The 23,172-nt window shown below is 42.4% G+C and overlaps 1 protein-coding gene and 1 non-coding gene across 3 annotated transcripts in view; one reads left to right on the top strand and one right to left on the bottom strand.

Moving 5' to 3' along the window:
- CLYBL (citramalyl-CoA lyase) overlaps positions 1-23,172 on the top strand; it is a 270,259-nt gene that overhangs the window by 92,455 nt on the left and 154,632 nt on the right. The gene's annotated exons all lie outside the window — the stretch shown is intronic.
- Positions 5,885-5,989, bottom strand: LOC136309741 (U6 spliceosomal RNA). The gene has a single exon (XR_010726391.1). It is a non-coding gene; the product is annotated as a U6 spliceosomal RNA (small nuclear RNA).

Raw genomic sequence — 23,172 nt, 5'->3', positions numbered from 1 at the left:
TTCCTAGGAGGCCCAGACATGAGCAGGAAAGAAAAAGGAAAGGATGATAAGAAAGATGAGAAAAGAAGAGAGTATACATGTATTAAACCTTTATTTTTCCCATAGATGTACACATCTGTATTTTATGACCTATGTAGCTTTCTGATCCTATCCTCTCTATGTATTTCTGCTGCTGGTACTTTGCCAGACCATGGCCATTATACGCTAATGCCCTAACTCATTTGATCTGCCTTCTTAGTTTTGAGTCCTAGTTGATGTTTAAGGTGTGTGACAATAGAAAACACAGGGAATTTGGATGTGGATTTGAAGAACCCCTGAATTGTGATTGCAGCACTTAAGTTTCCTTATCTGTAAAATGGGTACAGAGTCTTGGAAGGCTGGTTGTAGAGAGGTGTGCAGATAGTGGGTGGGATTTGGAACAACCTTCCTATTTCATTTCGTCTCCAAATGTCACTGGCTTGTGATATTTAGTCTTACTCGGATCTTTTGTGCTGATGGTGCCTCTGTTTTAACCCACGGCTTTTTAAATCTCAGGGTTGCCTGACCTGTGGTGGCGCAGTGGATCAAGCATCGACCTGGGATGCTGAGGTTGCTGGTTTGAAACCCGGGGCTTGCCTGGTCAAGGCACATATGGGAGTTGATGCTTCCTGCTCCTCCCCCTGTTCTCTCTATCTCTTTCCTCTCTCTCTCTCCTTCCTCTCTCTCTAAAAATGAATAAAAAAATAAAAATAAATAAATAAATCTCAGAGTTAGCAGGCCACTGGGTTGGCAGGAGTATTTAGCCCCATGCATTTGGTTTAATGTTAATAGGAAAAAGATTAATTAAGAATGTTAATGTGGTTTAACAGGAAATCTTATGAAGCCTCACAGGACACATGAAACACCAATGCATACAACACTTACGTATTCACATGCTTCTGACCATTTTGAAGACAGTGTGCCTGGCTGTATTTTTTCAATTCCTGGTGCCAGATGGGCTCAGGATGGTCATGCCTTGATGGAATTTCAAGTAGAGGAATTAGTGTCATTTCTGGGCCCCTACCAGAATTCCGTTCAGGCTATAAGTAGTCATGCGAAGTCATAGGTTAAATGATTTGGGAATAAAATGTCATTTGACGTGACAGAAATGAACCCTCGGAGGCCCATGGTTCCCCTGGGACTTGCTCTCACTTACAGTTCTCGTGTTAAGTAATTTTATTAACTGGGGCAAGGAGGGGCATGAGGTGACAAGAGAAATACTTTTTTGCTAACATTTTAATCCCAATCACAAAATTTATTGTTTGTGGCTTTCTATGCATTTATAGCCATGAAGCCCTGGAAGATGATAAAAGTAAAAATTAGAATGTGTCGTTTTTCTTCCCAGGTGTTATTTAATGCATTGTATGAATTGTCAAAAAGATTAATTGTCGTTGCTTGCAGCTAAACAGATGATAAATTTTAAAATTATATTATTACTGTGTGTCAGCATAAAAGCTCTGTGTCCCAAGTGTGTCACCTTTTTCTGTTGCTGTTGACAAGGTTCACATTTTATAGCACACCGCCAGAAGGTGTTGACATATATTCAGATCACTGATTAAATGTTTTAAAAACGTGCCACTCACAAACTAACCCTGATGTTCTTTGAAAGAGTCATTTTTAGGAGTAAGATTTTTTTTTTGTTCGTCATTGACACAGAAGAGATTTTAAACATTGCCACTTAAAAAGAGAAAACCTAATGTGATTACATTTTCTTATTTTAAATTTTGGCCCAGAAGAGGTTTTTCAGCATTCTTGTTTTTTCTTATCAGGAAAGTCAACAACATGGTGTAAAAATATCCCAACGAAGGTGCTAAACAGCAACTTGTAAACCCCCCTCATTGGGCACAGGACCCAGGATGTAGGGCCTGAGGACCGTGCCGAGGCTGCACTGGTGCTGTAAAGCCTGGTGTTGTGACTCCTTCGCAGTTCAATGCTGTCACAGCCCTTGTGCTACAAAGTATAACAACAACTTCTACCCAGCAGCTGAGCAGTGCAGAGGCTCCTGTGTTCCCTTTCACACGGTAATGCTTGGAGACATTCCTGCTCATGGTTTTCCGCATTTTGTAGATGAAAGAAGCTGGCCTTTGACCCAGGCTCCACTGAATCCAGGTGTATAGTTGTTACAGTGATCAACGTAACAACTTTGATGCCTCAAGAATCAACATTTTAATGTTCTTTTTTTTTTTTTTTTGGTGTATTTGTGGGGTACTCGGTATATTCTCTTGTTTCTCTGAGCACAGCATGAAAAAAACTTCAAAGCAAAATATTTACTATTCATTGTAGAAAAGTTGGATTTTTTTCCCCTCCCTGATTGTCAGGATTGCTTTGTCGATGTCGGTTTGGGGTGCGAATTTTTCCCTCTCTGTACAGAGGAAGTTGACGTTGCTTCAGTAATGTCGCAGAGGATGATGTCAAACAGCCATAAGCCCGTGTCGATTGTCACTTCCCCCCACATTGGTGCAAGCTTAGAGGTGTTTCAGTGACAGCCTGGGGTGCCCTCGGGGGACCAAATCTCCAAATGATCTCTGGGACCAAAAGTATATAGGAGCTTCCGAATCACTCATGGCAGCAATAATGATAGCTGTCATTTACAAAGCATTTAAAACATATCAGGAATTCTATCCACTTCACATATATTGTCTCATTTAATTCCAAAAACATAACAGCAGAAATGTGAGGGTGTGTAAAACCTCACCCTTTTATAAAGGAGTGAAGCAAGACTCGGTCACCCCCGGTAAGTGGCAGCCAACATTTGAACCCAGGTGTGTCACATCTTAGAGCTACATCACAATCACTTCTTAGTGATTATTATGTGATAGGCACTTTTTTTTTGGTATTTTTCCAAAGTGAGAAGTTGAGCGGGGGGGGGGGGGGGGGGGGGGGTTGAGGCAGACAGACTCCCGCAATCCACCCGGCATGCCCCACCAGGGGCGATGCTTGGCCCCTCTGGGGCGTTGTTCTGCTGCAATCGAAGCCATTCTGGCACCTGAGGTAGAGGCCATGAAGCCATCCTCAGTGCCTGAGCCAACTTTGCTCCTGTGGAGCCTTGGCTGCAGGAGGGGAAGAGAGAGACAGAGAGGAAGGAGAGGGGGAGGGGTGGAGAAGAAGATGGGCGCTTCTCCTGTGTGCTCTGGCCAGGAATCGAACCTAGGACTTCCACACGCTGGGCCGACGCTCTACCACTGAGCGAGCCTGCCAGGGTGGCACTGCTTTTTATCACATATATTTTTAATCTGTTTTTCCCCCCTTTAATTTAGTTTACTTATTTGGGGCTTTTAAAGAATTGGCTGATCATTGAAAAAGGAACTCCTTTGTAAAATTCCCTGCAAGTTCAGGATAAAAGACTGAGAGCCTGGAGGTTTCCTGCTTTGAAGCAGGTGTGAGGGGAAAAGACGAAAATGCTCCCCGGAAAATACTCCCTTATGGCTCCATCCCATTTACTTTGGCATCTGGAAATGCCGTTGGCGTTTCTGAACTTGCATCCAAATATTTGGCTGGTTTACACAAGGAGCTGATAATACTGGTGGGCTTCACGGAGGTGAAGCGGGACAGAGAGATGGGTGGGAAGGAGAAATACTTTTCACTATGTATTCTTTGGAACCATAATGGAACCATGTGAGTATAAAGAAAAGGATACATTTTCTTTAAAATATAACCTGGCCCTGGCCGGTTGGCTCAGCGGTAGAGCGTCGGCCTAGCGTGCGGAGGACCCGGGTTCGATTCCCGGCCAGGGCACACAGGAGAAGCGCCCATTTGCTTCTCCACCCCTCCACCGCGCTTTCCTCTCTGTCTCTCTCTTCCCCTCCCGCAGCCAAGGCTCCATTGGAGCAAAGATGGCCCCGGCACTGGGGATGGCTCTGTGGCCTCTGCCTCAGGCGCTAGAGTGGCTCTGGTCCCAACATGGCGACGCCCCGGAGGGGCAGAGCATCGTCCCCTGGTGGGCAGAGCATCGCCCCATGGTGGGCGTGCCGGGTGGATCCTGGTCGGGCGCATGCGGGAGTCTGTCTGACTGTATCTCCCTGTTTCCAGCTTCAGAAAAATGCAAAAAAAATATTAATAATAAATTAAAATATAACCTAGTTGCCATGAAAAATTCACTAGATCCGGACTGTCATGCAAACATCAGGAGTTCTAAATTTACTCTTACTTTGTGGGTTGCTCAACCACCCAGTGTACGTGTCCATTTGTACCTTCATCCTGTATTCCTGGGCTACCGTCTCCACGGGTCTTTCTCCAGAGTAACTAGAGCCTCTTAGTATGAAGTCGGGTGAATTTTTTTTCTTTCTACCTCACAACTCTTGTTCTTTGAATGTGTAGAGCTCCTTGGATGGCATTTGTTTCATAAATATATTCTTTTCTCTACATAGGAGATTTATTCAGAAAAATCTTCACATAAAAACTTATTTTATATGAAGCATTTGTTGTTTTCCTCAAAAAGTCATCTTCTAGGTTTAGAGTAAATGGAGAATTATGGAGAATTTTTTTTTTGTACTTTTTTTTTTTTTTTTGTACTTTTCTGAAGCTGGAAACGGGGAGAGACAGTCAGACTCCACATGCAACCGACCAGGATCCACCCGGCACGCCCACCAGGGGCAACGCTCTGCCCACCAGGGAGTGATGCTCTGCCCCTCCGGGGCGTCGCACTGCCGCGACCAGAGCCACTCTAGCGCCTGGGGCAGAGGCCAAGGAGCCATCTCCAGCGCCCGGGCCATCTTTGCTCCAATGGAGCTTCACTGCGGGAGGGGAAGAGAGAGACAGAGAGGAAGGAGAGGGAGGGGGTGGAGAAGCAAATGGGTGCTTCTCCTATGTGCCCTGGCCGGGAATCGAACCCGGGTCCCCCGCACGCCAGGCCGACACTCTACCGCTGAGCCAACCGGCCAGGGCCGAATTATGGAGAATTTGACCTTAGTCTTCTGTTATCCACTAGTTGGGAACTTTTCTAATTTTATGTTAGCATGCATAAAAAAACTTGTGAATGTATGATGACATATAGCATTTATAAAGACATGTAGGATACCTATATGTCTCATAAAGTTTATGTAAATATTTATAAAACTAAACCGAAGCTGATGTACATAGACATCCTCCTGTGTTTGCAACTGTCAGTGACTTCTAGAGAGTGTGCTGCTCTGAAGGAGAGGGCGCCCGGCTGCACTCAGCCCTCAGAAAGCGAGGAAGCCTTCTCTGTGCATTAGTGACGTTCAGATCTTCCCTCTCCTCTGTGAGGGTGTCATTCATTTCCTCCAGACCTTCAGATGTCTTTTTTCTTTATCTGACCCATTACAGGGAGGATGAAATGAAAGATTTATTCAGATTACTTTGATGGTTTCATTCTTTTTTTAGAAGGTCAATGGTTTAGTTATAGAAATGTTCGTGGAACATTTAAAGTCCAGTTCTGAATTTTTAAATAGTCCAATGGGACAGGTTGATTTCTCCTACATCGAAACCATGATTATAAACTAATTTGGATGCTACTTAGGACTTAATGAGTGATCGTGTCCATTAACTTGTTTGTCTAAAGCAGTACATGTTTTTTCCTTTTCTAGGTTGTGTGTTCACCTTATGACCTGTGAACAGGAAACCAACCAAGATGCTGAGTACTTTCTATGCGCTGGGCGCTCAGCAATGTACAGAGAACCCCAAAAGGGACAGTCCATGGCCCAAGAGTGGGGCTGTTTGACAGCACTTGAGAAATACCTTTTGTTTAAGTTGATGACATTAATACAAAAGGAAGTAGCACACTACAGTGGACCATTTGATTGTTCCATTTTCCTTTTTTTTTTTTTTGAAAGAGGACTTAAAAATGGGGTTTGAGGCTGGGAGGGCCCTGACCAGCCTCAGTATCCCACCCACAGATACTAGAAGATAAAATATGGAACCCTTCACAAATTTGTGTGTCATCCTTGTGCAGGGGCCTTGCTAATTTTCTCTGTATCGTCCCAATTTTAGTTTATGCGCTGCCGGGGCGGGCACTGTTCTAGATTATTAAGCAGTTTGTTTTCAACAGACTGACTTCCTTCATCTGCACAGGCCATCCTTAGCTCTGAGCGTTTCATCTCTCTTAGTAGTATAGTGCACACGGCCAGACTTAGAAAACACTGAGGTGACTTTCAGTTGTCTAAAGCATTTAGAAACATCAGTTGTCTTCACCTCACCCAGCACATTGCAAGAAATCATCTGCTTACAACATTTACAATGGTTACAACATTACATGTGAGCAAAATACAATGAAGGCATTAAACGTGGAATTACCATAAGATCAGCAATTCCACTTCTGATCATTCAAAAGAATTACAAGGAGGGATTCTAACAGACATTTATGCACCCATGTTCATAGCAGCAGCATTATTCACAATAGCCAAAAGGTGGAAGCAACTCAAGTGTCTGGTGATGGATAAATTGATAAACCAAATGTGGTATATCCATACAGTGGAATATTATTCAGCCTCAAAAGAGAAGGAAATTTTGGCACATGCTACAATATAGGTGAATCATGAAAATGTTATGTTTAATGAAATAAGTCGGATGGAAAAGGACAAATTTTGTAAGATTTTACCTACATGAGTAACCAAGAGTAGTCAAACTCATAGAAACAAAACATATAATAATGGTTACCAGATGCTGGAGGAAGTGGAAAATGGGAACTTAGTTTGTAAACAGGTATAGAGTTTCAGTTTGGCATGATGAAGAAGTTCTGGAGATGGATAATGGGGATGGTTGCACAACAGTGAGAAAGTACATGATGCCAGAGAACTGTTCACTTAGAAATGGTTAAAATGGTATATTATATATTATATATATATTACCACAATTAAAAGAACAAGAACACAAGAAGGCAAAGCTACCAGAAGAGGTACAATGTACCACTAAATCAACTATACCTAGAAGAGCAAACATATAAAACATGTTTCCAAATATTGTGTAAATTTTATTTATTTAAACTTTTTTTTTTTTCTGAAGTGAGAAGCAGGGAGGCAGAGAGACAGACTCCCGCATGCTACTGACCGGGATCCACCTGGCAAGCCCACTAGGGGGCAATGCTCTGCCCATCTGGGGCCTTGCTCTATTGCAGCGGGAACCATTCTAGCGCCTGAGGCAGAGGTCATGGAGCCATCCTCAGCACTCAGGCCAACTTTGCTCCAGGGAGCCTTGGCTGCAGGAGGGGAAGAAAGAGATAGAGAGAATGGAGAGGGGGAGGGGCGGAGAAGCAGATGGGCACTTCTTCTGTGTGCCCTGACCGGGAATCGAACCCGGGACTTCCACACGCCAGGCCAATGCTCTACCACTGAGCCAACCTGCCAGGCCCTAAAATATTGTGTAAATTTAGTCTATCACCTTGTAGGTCTTTTGCCTGGTCTACAGCCTGAGAGGCCCTTTCTTGAATGGCTGCAGTTGTAATGTCATTGTCCATGAGGCACAGGGGATGCACTATGGCAGAGATGGCTTTGGGATTTTTGGTAATTTTTTCTGTGCTATATATCTTTGTTGGACTTCAAAGCCTGTGTGCTCTCTGCTCGATGCCACTTAGCATTCACCCTGGACTTAAAGATGCTACTGGTAACCTGCTGGGTGCTTTGGACAATGGCCCTACCTCACTGTATAGAAATTCTGAACCACCCGCCAAGTTTGTTCATTCTGCACTCAGGTACTTCATTCATTTATTCGCTTGGGTATTTATTTATTGCTTATATTACAAAGATATATGAATGGGTGGAATACTGTCTTATTATATATGAGTAAAGCGTAGTGGTTAGTATTCTAGACCCATAGGGACCAAGTTCTGAAATCCTAGCTCCATTACTTACCAGCTGTTTGATCTTGGGCAAATGACTTAACTTCTCTGTGCCTCATTTTTCTCATTAATAAAAATGATTAAGAGGATTATATGAAATATATATGCACAGAGCCTGGCACCCAGTAAGAGTGAAATAAATATTAGCTGTTGTTATGGGTTGAGTCATATCTCTCCCCCAAATTCATATGTTGAAATCCTAACTCTCAGTTCTTAGAATGTTACCTTATTTGGAAATAGGGTTGTTGCAGATGTAATTAGTTAAAGCAATGTCATTAGGGTGGGACCTAATCCAATATGGCTGCTGTCCTTAAATAAAGGGTAAATTTGGCCATAGAGATAGACTTGGAGGGAAGACTGTGTGAGGAGACATGGAAAGAAGATGACCGTCTACAAGCCGAGCACAGAGGCCCGTTACAGGTCCTTCTCTCAGCCCCCAGAAGAGTTCCCCTACATTAATTTCAGACTTCTAGCCTCTATAACTGCAAGTTATAATCAGCTCTAGTCTTTGTTTCTCATTGACCTGAGAACCTAACTACATATGCCTATTTCCTGGCCCAGGAGAAATATATTAGCTCCTTTTCAGCTTGTATTTTTTTTATTTCCTCTCTTTCTCCTTCCTTCTTTCCTCCCTTCCTCCCTTCCTTCCTTCCTTCCTTCTTTCCTTCTTTCCTCCCTTCCTCCCTCCCTCCCTTCCTTCCTTCCTTCCTTCCTTCCTTCCTTCCTTCCTTCCTTCCTTCCTTCCTTCCTTCTTTTCTTTTTGTCTCATAAAACAGCATGCAGAAATCGTTCCTAGTGAAAACAGATGTTTAAAAAAAATCCCCTTGCTCTTTCATTCCCGTGTCTTTCTAAAAAGCTGTAGTTAAAAAGTTTGTTTTCTTTCTTACTACATTTCCTTCACCTTCTCAGCCTGATTTTTCTTTCCTTGAATGATCATAACCCCTTATAAATTTTTAACTACTAGAGTTTGCCTACCCTCTCCCAAATGTTTGACAAGAGGTGGGAGTTTATTTTGAGTTTGTTTTTATTTTTAGGTGAGAAGAGGGGAGATAGTGAGACAGACTCTCACACGCACTCCTACTGGGATCCACCTGGCAACCCTGTCTCAGGCTGATGCTCTAGTACCGAGCTATTTTTAGTGCCTGAGGCTGACATGTTTGGACCAACCCAAGCTATCCTCAGGGCCCGGGGCCTTGTTCGAACCAGTTGAGTCACTGGCTGCAGGAGGGGAAGAGGGAGAGAAGCAAATGGTTGCTTCTCCTGTGTGCCCTGACCAGGAGTCAAACCTGAGACATCCATATGCTAGGCTGATGCTCTATCCACTGAGCTGCTGGCAGGGCCTATTTCGAGATTTTTGATTTGTGAATTCTTTTACTATAAAGAAATGTAGATGAGCAGCTGTATGAAGTAAAGCAATAGGAAAGATGTGGTCAAGAAGAAAGGCTCTTACTGCATTTTGGTAGCTGGCTTTACTTCTACTTCTCTTTAAATTAGTGGCTTGGGTTTTTTTTTGTTTTTTTGTTTGCTTGTTTTTAAAGAAACTTGAGATTGGGCAGTTTCTCCTTCCCCTTCAGAGGCCCAGAGCAATGTGGCCGGGTTGCATTTTGGACTGGGCAGCACTAACATTTGTTCTTCCCAGAGACCGTCTGCTACTTTTCTCTGCCCCAGTGGAGCTGGGAGAATAATAAAGCTGTTATTATTTATACTACACAACATTTTTGTCAGTGGTCTTTGTCATTGAAGCTTAGGAGGTCAACATAGGACACAAGGGAATTTGAGAGGTTTTATCCATTAGAGAGAGAGGCAAAAGAGGGGTTTATTTCTCCAGGGATGTTGCTTTTCCAAACCCCGTCCGTTCTCCCAGTCCTTCTCTTTGTCCTTTTCCTCTGCTGTTCTTTCACAGGCTTGACAGGGACTGCCGAACTCATCACCCCTGTCCAGCCCTTATCTCCTTGCTGCTGCCACCACCCTATTATCTGTGCTAGCCCCATAGCTCCCAACCACTTTTCCTGCCACTGGGGAATAGATAAAATCCATCTCCCTAATCATCAAGTTCTCTATGCTTGTCTCTAATTTCTCTCTTGTTTAAATATCCTTTTCTTTAAGGCAGAAAGAGTAATCGCTTGTCTCCGAAAGGGCAGGCCTTGACTCAGCATCACAGCTCTTATCTCCCAACCCTTTGCTTCGGAAGGGACCTGCCTCCTGCCCCCCGAATGTTATCTGATGAGGAGGAGTCATTCTCCCTCTCCTGTGTCACCCCTTCCTCACTTCTTTCTTCCCCTTGGGGAATCTAGGTGCACCAATGTAGCCCTCTCTCTTCCGGTTTTTACTTCTTCACCCTTTGTGGAAGTCTTCTTCACAGTCTACAAAGGTACTTTACACCTAGCTTTGTCAAAAATGAAATAAAACAGCGCGCGCTCTCTCTCTCTTGCCACCTTGCCTCCTTCCTTTAGATGTGTCTCTCTGCTTTTCTTTCTCCTAGGCTATAAGGGCCCTTCGTCTCATTCTGTGACTTGTTTCCTGAGCCCCTGCAGCCCACCTGGCTCACTTCTTCGTCGCTCACTTATTTTACCTCTCTGACTTTCTAAATAAACTTTTGCTTGTAAGAACATAAACAAAAATGAAACAAAAAGAAAACAAACTTTCCTAAGTGGTTGTCTTTCAACTCCTAACTTTTTTTTTCTTTTTCTTTTCTTTTTTTTTTTTTTTACAGAGACAGAGTCAGAGAGAAGGACAGATAGGGACAGACAGACAGGAACAGAGAGAGATGAGAAGCATCAATCATCAGTTTTTCATTGCGACACCTTAGTTGTTCATTGATTGCTTTCTCATATGTGCCTTGACCGCGGGCCTTCAGCAGACTGAGTAATCCCTTGCTCGAGCCAGTGACCTTGGGTCCAAGCTGGTGAGCTTTGCTTAAACCAGATGAGCCCGCACTCAAGCTGGCAACCTCGGGGTCTCAAACCTGGGTCCTCCGCATCCCAGTTCGATGCTCCATTATTGACTCTGCCACCGCCGGGTCAGGCTTAACTCCTAACTTCTTAAAAAGTGGTCTATATTCACTTTCTCTACATTCCATTAAGTCTCATTGAATTCTCAGCCCATTACAACTGTATTCATGCCTCTAACTCTGAAACTGACCCCTAAGGCCTCAAATGCCTTCAGAATTGCCAAATTCAAGCCCGTTTTTAATCCTCACACTAGTAGACTCTTTCCAGGTTTTTGGTGCTATAGATCATGCCCTACTTCTTTTTTTCCTGTATATTTACTTTTTATTGAATTTGTTAATGTTACGGAGTTCTTGCCTTTCCAAACCATACCTGAGAATTCAAAGAAAGAAAAATGGTACTATGGACAGCCTATATCATATAGTATATTAAAACGTGTTTTATGTGCATTTTGATGATTTCACAATCTTCTAAAAAGTTATAACGAGTAATTTTTAAATCTACTACAGGTCTTCAGATTGCTTCAGTATGCCATTAAATAAGTTCCATATATCCATCTCAGCTCATTCCTAGGATCATGTCCTATTTCTCAAAACCCTCTTAGTATCAAGGGTGCTGATTTCTCTGGATTTCATCATTCTGTTACATTTCTTCCTGTTTCTCTAAAAGGGGTTTTCATTTTTCAGTGGGCCCTAAAATCCTGATACTACCGAGGGTGGGTTTTTTTTCTTCCAAATTATTGTCCTCAATAATAGCCTTTTCATTTATGATGGCCTCAGAATCTTACTTTAACCTGGGCGTTTGTATGGCTGTTCAAATTTTGTGTCTACCAAACTAATTTATTTATTTCTCACAAACATCTTCCTAAATAATGGCTCAATTTTAGCACTGTTGGTCAAGTAAGTTTGTAAATATGATATATATGTTCGCTCGTAAGCAGGCAGGATGGTTATACCCTAAAGCTTAGTTTTAAGACTAAGCTTTTCCCCACACCCTTGACTGATTGCATAATGTGGGGTGGTGCACTCTCATGAGAAATCCTGTTATGCCTAAGATAAGTGACTTTGTATCAGAGACTTCCTTGTTTGTATATTGGATTAAAGGTTTTGATTTCTACACTATAAAGTGGGAGCTTGCTCTCTCGGTTCCTGAGATTAATATAGAGAAGAGAGCAAATAAAGGCCACGTGGAGGAGGCCAGGAGAAGCAGCCAAGATGGTGGAGTGCTGAAGGAGAAGCCAGTTTGTGCAGAGAGAAGATGGGGAGCAGAGGTGAATAAGTCTGGTGAGCTAGAAACCTTTGATTCTAGGAAACTCGGATAAGTCAGTAGCTTTGTGAGCACTGAATGAGTGGGTTTTGGAGCCCAGTGTGTGTTTTCACTTGCCTGCCGGGTGCATGCTAGGATTAAAGCTAATGGCCCACCATTTTTTGGCTCCATTGTTTCATTACCATCTGCCCGAATCTAATCTGAACCTGCATGGGCCAGGTGGCTGTGATGGTGGCCGTGGCTACTGGCTTTACAAGCACTTACCATGTTGTGTTGTGATTTATTTCTTTGCCTATCAATTCAACTAAAATTTGAAAGCCACAAAGGCAGGACTTGTTTTTTTTTAACAGAGACAGAGTGAGAGTCAGAGAGGGATAAATAGGGACAGACAGACATGAACGGAGAGAGATGAGAAGCATCAATCATCAGTTTTTCGTTGCGACACCTTAGTTGTCCATTGATTGCTTTCTCATATGTGCCTTGACCTTGGGGCTACAGCAGACCAAGTAACCCCTTGCTCGAGCCAGCGACCTTGGGTCCAAGCTGGTGAGCTTTGCTTAAACCAGATAAGCCCGCACTCAAGCTGGCAACCTCAGGGTCTCAAACCTGGGTCCTCCGCATCCCAGTCTGATGCTCTAACCACTGTGCAACTGCCTGGTCAGGCTTTATACAATCTATGCTTGATTGCTGCTGGTATATGGAAATGCTACTTGATTTTTAAAAATGAATATTTAAATTTTTATTAAATAATACAAGATATAGAGTTATAAAAGTCAAATAATTCTGTAAGGCCTCCCAGACTCCCTTATTCCTAGACCCAAAACAACCTCTTTGAACTCTTTTAGTTGTTTCATCTGCATGTACCTCCAGACTTATAAATAGTATACTGTAATTTGGCCCTGACTGGGTAGTTCAATTAGGTTAGGTAGACCATCATCTCAATACACCATGGTTGCAGGTTTGATCCCTGGCCAGAGTACATACAAGAATTAACCAATGAATGCATAAATAAATGGAACAACAAATTAATGCTTCTTTTTCTCTGAAATCAGAAAAATAAAAAGAATAGTGTATATATTGTTATCCTTGTTTTTACTTCAATTTTAGACAGTCTCCTGTGACTTCCTCCTATAGGAGATGAAGGCCTGGTTCTCTTATGTCATACCATATGTACCCATCTGTAAACACACATCACACTTCTAGGTTTATGCTGTGCCAAAAAAATACTGTTCACAACTGAGCTACAGAGTACACTATCATTGTTTCTTGTTGTACAACTTTTTCCTTCTTATATAACTGCAGTTCCCCTAGAGTTTGCCACTGGTTCAATTTTTTTATTAATTTTCTATTTAGGTAAAACTAGTTTTTTTTCTCCAAACCCTCTGATAATGTCATCCATATTAAGCAATCTATCTTCCACTTTTTAAAAAATATTAATTAAAAAATATATTTTTAATTTTATTATTTATTTTAATCCCTCTGAGCCTTCTATCCTGAACTTGTTAGTTTCTAGGCCAGCTGCATTTTTATGTTTCTAAGACTTCTCATCTATAATCCTGATTTTGGTCACTGAATCTCTAAACCATGTCTTCTTTCTTGGCTTATTCCTTCATTTGGGTTTGCGTATTCTCTAGCAGTATGTGATAAAGGGCACTCAAAAGGAAAATTGTTTTGTGACTATATATCTTGTAATGTCTTCAATGTTCTTTAGACTTCATGGAGAAGTCTAAAATATTTTCTTTGGAAAATGTTTTCTCATAGAATGTTTAAAGGCATTGATCACTTATGATCTTGATCTCTTTATATGATTTTTTTTCCTCTTTAAATAATTTTTTTTTCTTTTTAAATAAACTAAGATCTCTTTATCCCTGGTGTTAGTCAAAAAAGTTTGTAAATATGAAATATGTTTGCTCGCTTATAGTTTGCATTGGGTGTAGGAGACAGGCTGTAAGCTGGCAAGGTCCTTATAGCCTAAATTTTAAAGTCTTAAAACTAAGCCTTTCTTACCCTTTTAATACTAAGATCTTCTCAAAACTAAACTTTTCCCCACACCCTTGACTGTTGCATGATGTGGGGTGGTGCACTCTTATGAGGAATCCATTTATGCCTCAGATGAGTGGCTTTGTACCAGAGACTTCCTTACTTGTATATTGGTTTAGAGGCTTTAATTTCTACACTATAGAATGAGGCAGACGGGGGGCACTCTCGCTCAGATCCTGCCATCAGCACTGCAGAGGAGAGGCAGCCAAGATGGTGGAGTGCTGAAGGAGAAGCCAGTTTGTGCAGTTTGTGCATAGAAGGAGATGGAGAACAGAGGTGAATAAGGCTGGTGGGGCCTTTGATTCTAGGAATACTTGGATGAGTCTGTGGCTTTGGGAGCCCTGAATGGAAAGGGAATTGTTTCCTCACTGTGTGTATTTCTCACCCACCAGGTGCAAGCTAGGATTAAAGGTAATGGCTCACCAGTTCCTGACTTCATTGTTTTATTACCGTATGTCCAAATCAAATGTGAACCTGAATGGGCCAGGTGACTGTGATGGTGGCCGTGGCTACAGGCCTTACACCTGATCTTCTCAAACTTTGCAATGATATACTTGTGTGGGCCAAGTATATCATTTATTTATTTATTTTCTAATAAATGTAGGTATTTATTAGAAAATACCTACATTTTCTAATAATTATGTAGGTATTCAATAGGCCTTTCAGCCTGGAAACTTGTCTTTCAGTTCTGGGAGCTTGCCTGGTAACTCTCTGATCAATTTATTTTCTCCAATTTTTTTTCCTACTTCCTCTTTTTCAAACCCTCATTGCTTGAATGTTGGACCTGTTTTATTCTCTCATTTCTTTTTTATCTTTTTTTCTTTAGTGAGAGAGAAAGAGACAATGAGACAGAGAGACAGAGAGAGGAACAGATAGAGACTGATAGACAGGAAGGGAGAGAGATGAGAAGCATCAATTCTTTGTTGCTACAAAGCCAGTAGCCACAGCCACCATCGCAGCCGCCTGGCCCATGCAGATTCACATTAGATTCGGACAGATGGTAATGAAACAATGGAACCAAGAACTGGTGGGCCATTACCTTTAATCCTAGCTTGCACCCGGCAGGCAAGTAAAAACACGCTCTGGGCTCCAAAACCCACTCATTCAGTGCTCACAAAGCTACTGACTTATCTGAGTTTCCTAGAATCAAAGGTTTCTAGCTCACTAGCCTTATTCACCTCTGTTCCCCAGCTTCTTCTCTCTACACAAACTGGCTTCTCCTTCAGGACTCCACCATCTTGGCTGCTTCTCCTCTGCTCCGCGTGGCCTTTATCTGCTCTCCTCTCTACTCTCCTCCTAGAAAGTAATCCCTCTTCCCTGGAACAACATGATCTCTCCTTTTAAAACCTTTTGGTGCAAAAGCCCTCCCCCAACACACATTAATATAATTATGCCCATCCCAAGCAAGAAGGGCAACTAATATCCCGTGGGCGACGGGCTTCCACGTGGGCAGCGCCATCTTTAACAAAGTGAGCATAATATATTTTATCTGCCCAACAGTTGTGTCACCTTAGTTGTTCAATGATTGCTTTCTCATATGTGCCTTGACCCGGGGGCTACAGCTGAGCCAGGGACCCCTTGCTCAAGCCAGCAACCTTGGGCTTCAAGCCAGCAACCTTGGGCTCCAGCCAGTGACCATGGGGTCATGTCTGTGATCCCACACTCAAGTCCGTCACCCCATGCTTAAGCTGGTGAGCCCATGATCAAGCCAGATTAGCCTATGCTCAAGTTATCAACCTCGGAATTTCGAACTTGGGTCCTCTGCATCTCAGTCTAACACTCTATCTACTGCGCCACCTCCTAGTCACTTATCTTTGCTTTTTTCTATTTTGTAATTTGCCTTTTTAGAAGTTTCAACTTTATCTTCCATTACTTTGAAAGAAAAATTATTTTGTTTTTATGTTTTTATTTCTGACAGTTTTTCAATGTTCTCTAATGTTTTTTTATAAGTGATATTCTTGTTTTTTAAATGTAATTGATAGATAAAATGGCTACTCAGCCACCATCTTTCTTAAGAACAATGCAGGCCTGAAGGAGGAAGAAGGACTGTCTACTCAGTAATCCAGCTCAGACCTCCCTTGCAGCTGGATGTTGATAAGGGACGATTGGATCAGGGTGCAAACAATTTTGAGGAACTGTGGTGCCACTCCCAACCACAAACAGAAGAAGCTATTTGATGGAAGGTTCCTTTATGGAAGGTTCTTTGATGAATCCACCTAACTCCTGCCCCATCTCTTCTTCGGGGCTGGCATCCTTTGCTGGTCTTAGCCTGCCTGCACCCAGACACTTATAAAATAAAATAACTTTTCCTTTTGGAACACACTAGCCTCGTGTTTTCAATTTGGCATGCGGTTTCTGCCTTTCAGTAATATCTTATTTCTCTTAGGATATTAATACTGTTTTGTTTTGTTAGTTTTCTTTTGCTCTTTGCATTGTCTCTTTCTGGTAGTTTGGGTCTATCTTTCATGTTAGTACCTTTTGTCAAATGTCTGATTTGTAGCTATTAGTCTGTATTTGAGAATGAAGAACTTAAAAATCCATAGAGAGTTCTTTATTGGTGCTAATTAATGGACCTCACTATAGGATTATCAGATGGTGACCTGACAGGATCACCAAGTATTAGTATGTCTGTTGGGCTGTTCTCTTGGGTCCTTCATTGTTACTCAGAGAGGAATCTTCCAACCTTCTGGTTTCTGGAGATAGAACTTGGCTGCCAGCCTTCTGGAAGCCAAAGGAGAAGGGGCCTGGGGAAGCCTCAGCATTCCAAAGGCACACTTGCACTTAGTCCTAATTTTCACCTCCTTGACTAACTCCTTCCATTGTTTTATATCCACAAATTGGAAGCTGTTTTGGTTCAGCTTCTTCTGTTTATTTTCTTTACCCTATTGGAATGGGGAAATTAAGAGGGGGAGGGTCTAAGTGCTCTTTAGACAGATTTTCAAATAGTCCTTTGTTTAATCCCACCAACCTGGTTTCAGAGGTGCCAGGATGTTCAGTTCCTAAGCTTACCCAGAATTCTTATGGAAAGAAGATTCCTTGATTCTTTTTGACCTGTCACACCTCTTTGTCCCCAGTATTGCTGGCAATTAGAGTTAGGTTTGCTGATAGGAATCACATGAGGCCAAATGTAAAGCCAGCAGGCACTATCGTGGCCATTCACATGAAGGTTCGCATTAGATTCGGACAGACGGTAATGAAACAATGGAGCCAAGAACTGGTGGGCCATCATCTTTAATCCTAGCTTGCACCCAGCAGGCAAGTGAAAACACACACTGGGCTCCAAAACCCACACATTCAGTGCTCACAAAGCTACTGACTTATCTGTGTTTCCTAGAATCAAAGGTTTCTAGCTCACCAGACTTATTCACCTCTGTTCCCTATGTCCTTCCTTCTCCCTGCACAAACTCTGCACAAACTGGCTTCTCTTTCATCACTCCACCATCTTGGCTGCTTGTCCTGGCCTCCTCCACATGGCCTCTCTCTGCTCTCTCCTCTAATGCTAACCTCAGGAACCAAGAGAGAGCAAGCTCCCAGTCTGCCCCACTTTATAGTGTAGATTTATAACCTTTAATCCAATATACAAAATAGGAAAGCCTCTAATACAAAGTCACTTATCTGAGGCATGATGGGATTGTACCACCCACATCAAAAAGGGTGAGAAAGGCTTAGTCCTAAAACCAAGCCCCAGGCTATAAGGATTCTGCCTGCCCACAGCCCACCCCCAACATACATTAATATCACCTGGGCTACGGGCTTCCACGTGGGCAGCATCATCTTTAACAAAGTGAGCATAATATATTTTATCTGCCCAACACTAAGGGAGGTAAACAGTGGACTTTATTAGCGCATTTGGGTGCAGATGGGCTGAGGCCGAAAAAAGTGCCAGCCCTGATGAGGGGGAGTCTGGGGGATTTATAGGGTTTGAGAGTTTCTGCTGACATGCGCATTGCTTGGGAGCTGGTAGAACTTTGCTCCTTGTAATCTAGGTGGGGCAGTCTGCGATTAGGAACACCGGAAAGCTGTTATAGCTATTGAGTTCCTCAACCACCTCCATCCCTCTTGGGTTAGGCTATGGTCACTGTGACCTGCAAAGTCCTAGTGAAAATGAGAGGAGGGGCAAAATGGAGCTACCTTTTGTTCTACCTATCAGTTAATAGTTAGTTTTTCCCCTGTTGATTCACTTTCCATTTTCCAAATTTGTTGACATCTGCTATAAAGGGTTTTCTTCCTTCATTATATCTGTTCCTGCAGACTGCTACTCTTCCTTCCTTTATTGTTGGTTTTTGAAAGGAGGTGAAGATAAACACTTATTGATTAGGCATTGTAAAGCCAGTAGCCATGGCCACCATCACAGCCGCCCAGCCCATGCAGGTTCGCATCTGATTTGGACAGTGGGCAAGGAAACAATGGAGCCAAGAACTGGTGGGCCATTACCTTTAATCCTAGCTTGCATCCAGTGGGCAAGAAATACACACAGTGGGAAAACACTTCCCTTTCCACTCAGGGCTCCCAAAGCCACTGACTCATCCGAGTTTCCTAGAATCAAAGGTTTCTAGCTCACCAGCCGTATTCACCTCTGTTAGCAGATAAAATATATATATTAGGCTCACTTTATTAAAGATGGCGCTGCCCACGTGGAAGCCGTCACCCAGGTGATATTAATGTGTGTTGGTGGCAGGCTGTGGGCAGGCAGGATCTTTGTAGCCTGGGGCTTGGTTTTAGAACTAAGCCTTTTCCACCCTTTTTTTTTTTTTTTTTTTTTGTATTTTTCTGAAGCTGGAAATGGGAAGAGACAGTCAGACAGACTCCCACATGCGCCCCACCGGATCCACCCGGCACGCCCACCAAGGGCGATGCTCTGCCCACCAGGGGGCGATGCTCTGCCCCTCTGGGGTGTCGCTCTGTTGCGACCAGAGCCACTCTAGCGCCTGGGGCAGAGGCCAAGGAGCCATCCCCAGCGCCCGGGCCATCTCTGCTCCAATGGAGCCTCGGCTGTGGGAGGGGAGAGAGAGACAGAGAGGAAGGAAAGGGGGAGGGTTGGAGAAGCAGATGGGCGCTTCTCCTGTGTGCCCTGGCCGGTAATCGAACCCGGGACTTCTGCACGCCAGGCCGACGCTCTACCACTGAGCCAACCGGCCAGGACCTCTTGTAAAAAATATTTAACTGAATGTTTTGTTTTGCTTTGCTTTTATTCTCTGTCTTTTAACAGAGGCATTTAACATTTAGATTTGTGTGATAACTAATGTAATTAAATTTATTTTCCTAGATTATTTTACTATTTTAATGTACCATGCTATTTATTCGTTATATTTTTCCTCATTTCCTGCTCTTTTAAAAAAAGGACTTTATTTATTTAAATTTTTATTTATTGGTTTTAGTGAGAGAGGAAGGGAGAGAGAGAGAAGTAGACAGAAACACTGGTCTGTTCCTGTGTGTTCCCTGACCGGGGTCAAACTGGCGACCTCCACACTTTGGAACAAAGCTCTAACCAACTGAGCTATCCAGCCAGGGCTCGTTTCCTGCTTTTCATTGGATTTACTTAGCTTTACTTATTTCTTCTTATTTATTCACATATTAATTTTGATGTTATACATTCTAACTTTTTTGGTGGTTACTTTAAGAATTTAAAATGCATAAGATTTAACAAGGTCAAAATTTAGTATATCTCTATTCTCCTGAACAAAATGTTCGAGTATATTTTAGCCTGATGTACATCCTTTCATGTTTTCTGTCTAATATGTTATCTAAGTCTAGAGCTTTATTTTGTTGTTGTTGATTTTTTTTAGTGGTTTGTTTTAAATGAGTCATTATTACTGTTGCTGATATTCTTAGCTGATTTTATAATAAAGGCTTTTTTAGGTTTATTTGCCTGTTTACAGACTCTTTGCTAATCATTGTTTCTTGGGTCCCACTCCCTTCTGGATCCAGTCTCTTTTATTCTAAATTAATAATTCTTTGGTCACATCTCTCAGGAAAGGACTGAAAGTAGTAACTTCCTTCAGACCTTGTCTGGAAAATGTTTCTTTTTTGTTTTGTTTTGGGGTTTTTTTGCCACTATTTTAAATATTAACTTATTTTAATTCAATGCTAAAGATGGTTTATTTCAATACTTTGAAAATATTGTTCCATTGTTTTGGGGTTTATTTTGCTGCCTAGGATCATTATATCATGCAGCAAAATGTTTTTTCTTCTCCTTCCCTCTCTCTGTCCCTCTAAATCAGGCATTCTGTATATTCATTGCTATATGTTGCTATATTTTTATTTATGTATCCAGTTCATGCCTGTGCTTCTTTAACCTGAGAACTTACATATGCCTTTTAGTTCTGAAAACGTCCCCGTTATGAATCCTCATTCTCTCTATTCTCTCTTAGACGTTTACTTGAAATGTCTCATTCTTCCCTTCTTGTTTCCTGGCTCCATGACTCCCATCACTTACCTCTCTGTGCCATGTCTGTATGGTTTCCTTTCGTTCATCCTGTAGTTCACTAATTCTTTCATCAGCCATGTCTCATCTACTGTTTTACTTATTAATTTTATGGCTATACCTTTCCTTTTAAAAATGCTATTTGGTTCTCTTTAAAATTAATTTTTTTTTATTTTTTAAGTGAGAGAAGAGGAAATTGTGAGACAGACTCCTGCATGTGCCCCGACCTCTGGTACCCATCCAGCAATCCCCACTGGGGCTGATGCTCAAATCAACCAAACTATTCTCAGTGCCCAGGATGATGCTCGAATCAGTCCAGCCACTGGCTGTGAGAGGGGAAGAGAGAGAGAAGGGAGAGTGATAGGGGAAGAGAAACAGATAGTCACTTCTCATGATGCCTTGACCAGGAATCGAACTTGGAATGTCCATACGCTAGACCAAGGCTCTATCCACTGAGCCACTGGCTGATTCTTATATGTGCCCTGACCAGGCATTGAACCCACAACCTTGGTGTATTGGGACAGTGCTCTAATTAACTGAGCTACCCAGCTTTGGCCATTTCTTTCTTTCTTTCTTTCTTTCTTTCTTTCTTTCTTTCTTTCTTTCTTTCTTTCTTTCTTTCATTCATTAATTGATTTTAGAGAGACCAAGAGAGGAAAGGAGAGAGGGAGAGAGAGAAAGAGAAGCATTCATTTGTTGTTCCACATAGTTGTACATTTATTGGTTGCTTCTCATATGTGCTTTGACTGGGGATCAAACCCACGACCTTACCATTTCCAGACGATGCTCTAACTGACTGAGCTAACCGGTCAGGGCCTGTTTTATTCTTTCAATGGTTATTATTCCTTCTTGAATTACTCTAATAATGTTAAACATATATATTTCAGATTCCTTCTTAAGTTTTCACTTACTTTTAGTTCCCAGGTATATAGTCACCCTTATCCTTGCTGCCTCTCCTGCTCGGTGGTTTATTTCTTCACATATTTGGGACTCTTTATTGTGAGCTCATCTTCAGCAGCGATTGGCTTTGCCACTGGAATTCTGTGCCCTGGTTTGTGGATACATTCCTACAGCACTGCTTTGCATTTTTCTTCTACAAACCACAACTCAATTGTTTTAGGGTCTTGAACTTCAGTTTTAAAATTTTATTATCTCTATTTATGACTTCCACCCCATCCAGATGTATAAACTCAATGCCTGTCCTTGCTCTTAGCACAGGCTCATGGTGTAGATGACTCAGGCAAAAGGCTTTGTTTTCACAGAGCCCGTGCCAGACCTCAGGCTGCCTTGCTGTTTTATTTTGGTGGACATCATTCGTGTAGTTTTTCTATTCACGGATAAGGTAGCTTTTTAACAGGTCCTGCTGGTCCAATTCCTCACCTTTCCCCGGCCCAAGCCAGTCTCCCGGCTTCAGTCCTTGTCCTCGGGATGTCGCCCCTCTTTGCACGCAACGTCAACTCCGGGAGCTCCCGCGCTGGACTTCCTGCTTTGTTTCAGCACTTGAAGATTCCATTTCCTTTTTTTTTTTTTTCAAGCTAACTATGCATGAAACCATTTTAAAAGAAATTTTTGCCCCAATCAGGGCACATACAGGAGCAGCTTGATGTTGCTACTGTCTCTGTCTCCCTGCCTCTCTAAAAAAAAAAAAAAAGAAAAAAAAAATTTTTTTTTTTGGCTTTAGATTATCCAGTATTTCTGTGTATTTTCAGCAGGAGTGGGCTCTGCATTGGCTCAGCCTGCGATAAACGTTTTTCGTCTTTGTACTTCTTAGCTCAGAAGAGTAACTGGTCCATACCAGATGCTAGATGGATGGGTGGGTGGATGGATGGATGGATGGATGGATGTTTCACCTGCAGAAACAGATAGAAGCAATGTCTCAATGCCTAATGCTTCTTATCAGTCCAGGGGCACTGGAGCAGACAGAATTCGCTCTTCCATGAGGACATAAATGAAGAGAGTTCCCAGTAAACAATATAAAGAGGGAATAGGACTTCTTATGTGCCTTTTTTATTTAAGTCCCAGAGCCATGGGAACACTTACTGCCTCACGCTGCTTGCTACCCAAAGGTGGACTGTGAGTGGGCTGAGGAGTGAGTTCCTATATGTCTGCTGGGGGCTCCACACAGCATCCTTACCGAGAGGAGATTAAAGCATCCCAGAGAACAGGACGTTGGGCCTGTTTATCTCCAACCCCCCCCCCCCCGCCCCTATTTTAAGAAAAGTGTGCCTTTGATGAGATATAGCCACAGGCTCTTGTTTTACATTTTACGTCAACCACCTTTGTTAGAAGCTGGTTATTGATGCCGTGCCCTGTTTTAATTCACACTTCTCGGCTAATCAATTACAGCATTTATCCATTAACCAGGCGTTCTGACAGGGTCAATAACTGCTTTTTGGGATTTTGTGAGGGGCTGCACGTTATCAAGCAAGGAATAATGCCCAGGAGCTCACTTTAAAATAGTGTGACTTTCCCAGGCTGGTGGACTTCCGCAGCAATAAACATCTCGTGAGGATTTCATAGGGTGGTTTTTTAATATATTTGGTTGATGGGATTTTCTCACTGAACACTTCATTAGCAGGGCTCAACATTAGTGAAGTGTGGACAGGTGTGCCTCTGTTTAAGAAAAACAGAAACATCAAAAGGTAATTATTCCCATCACAAACAAATGACTGCATTTACCTAAA

This window comes from Saccopteryx bilineata, chromosome 6 (assembly GCF_036850765.1).
Source record: "Saccopteryx bilineata isolate mSacBil1 chromosome 6, mSacBil1_pri_phased_curated, whole genome shotgun sequence".
NCBI classification, from domain to species: Eukaryota; Metazoa; Chordata; class Mammalia; order Chiroptera; family Emballonuridae; genus Saccopteryx; species Saccopteryx bilineata.
The sequence above is the reverse complement of the archived record's forward strand: the minus strand, read 5'-3'. Positions and strand labels throughout refer to the sequence as shown.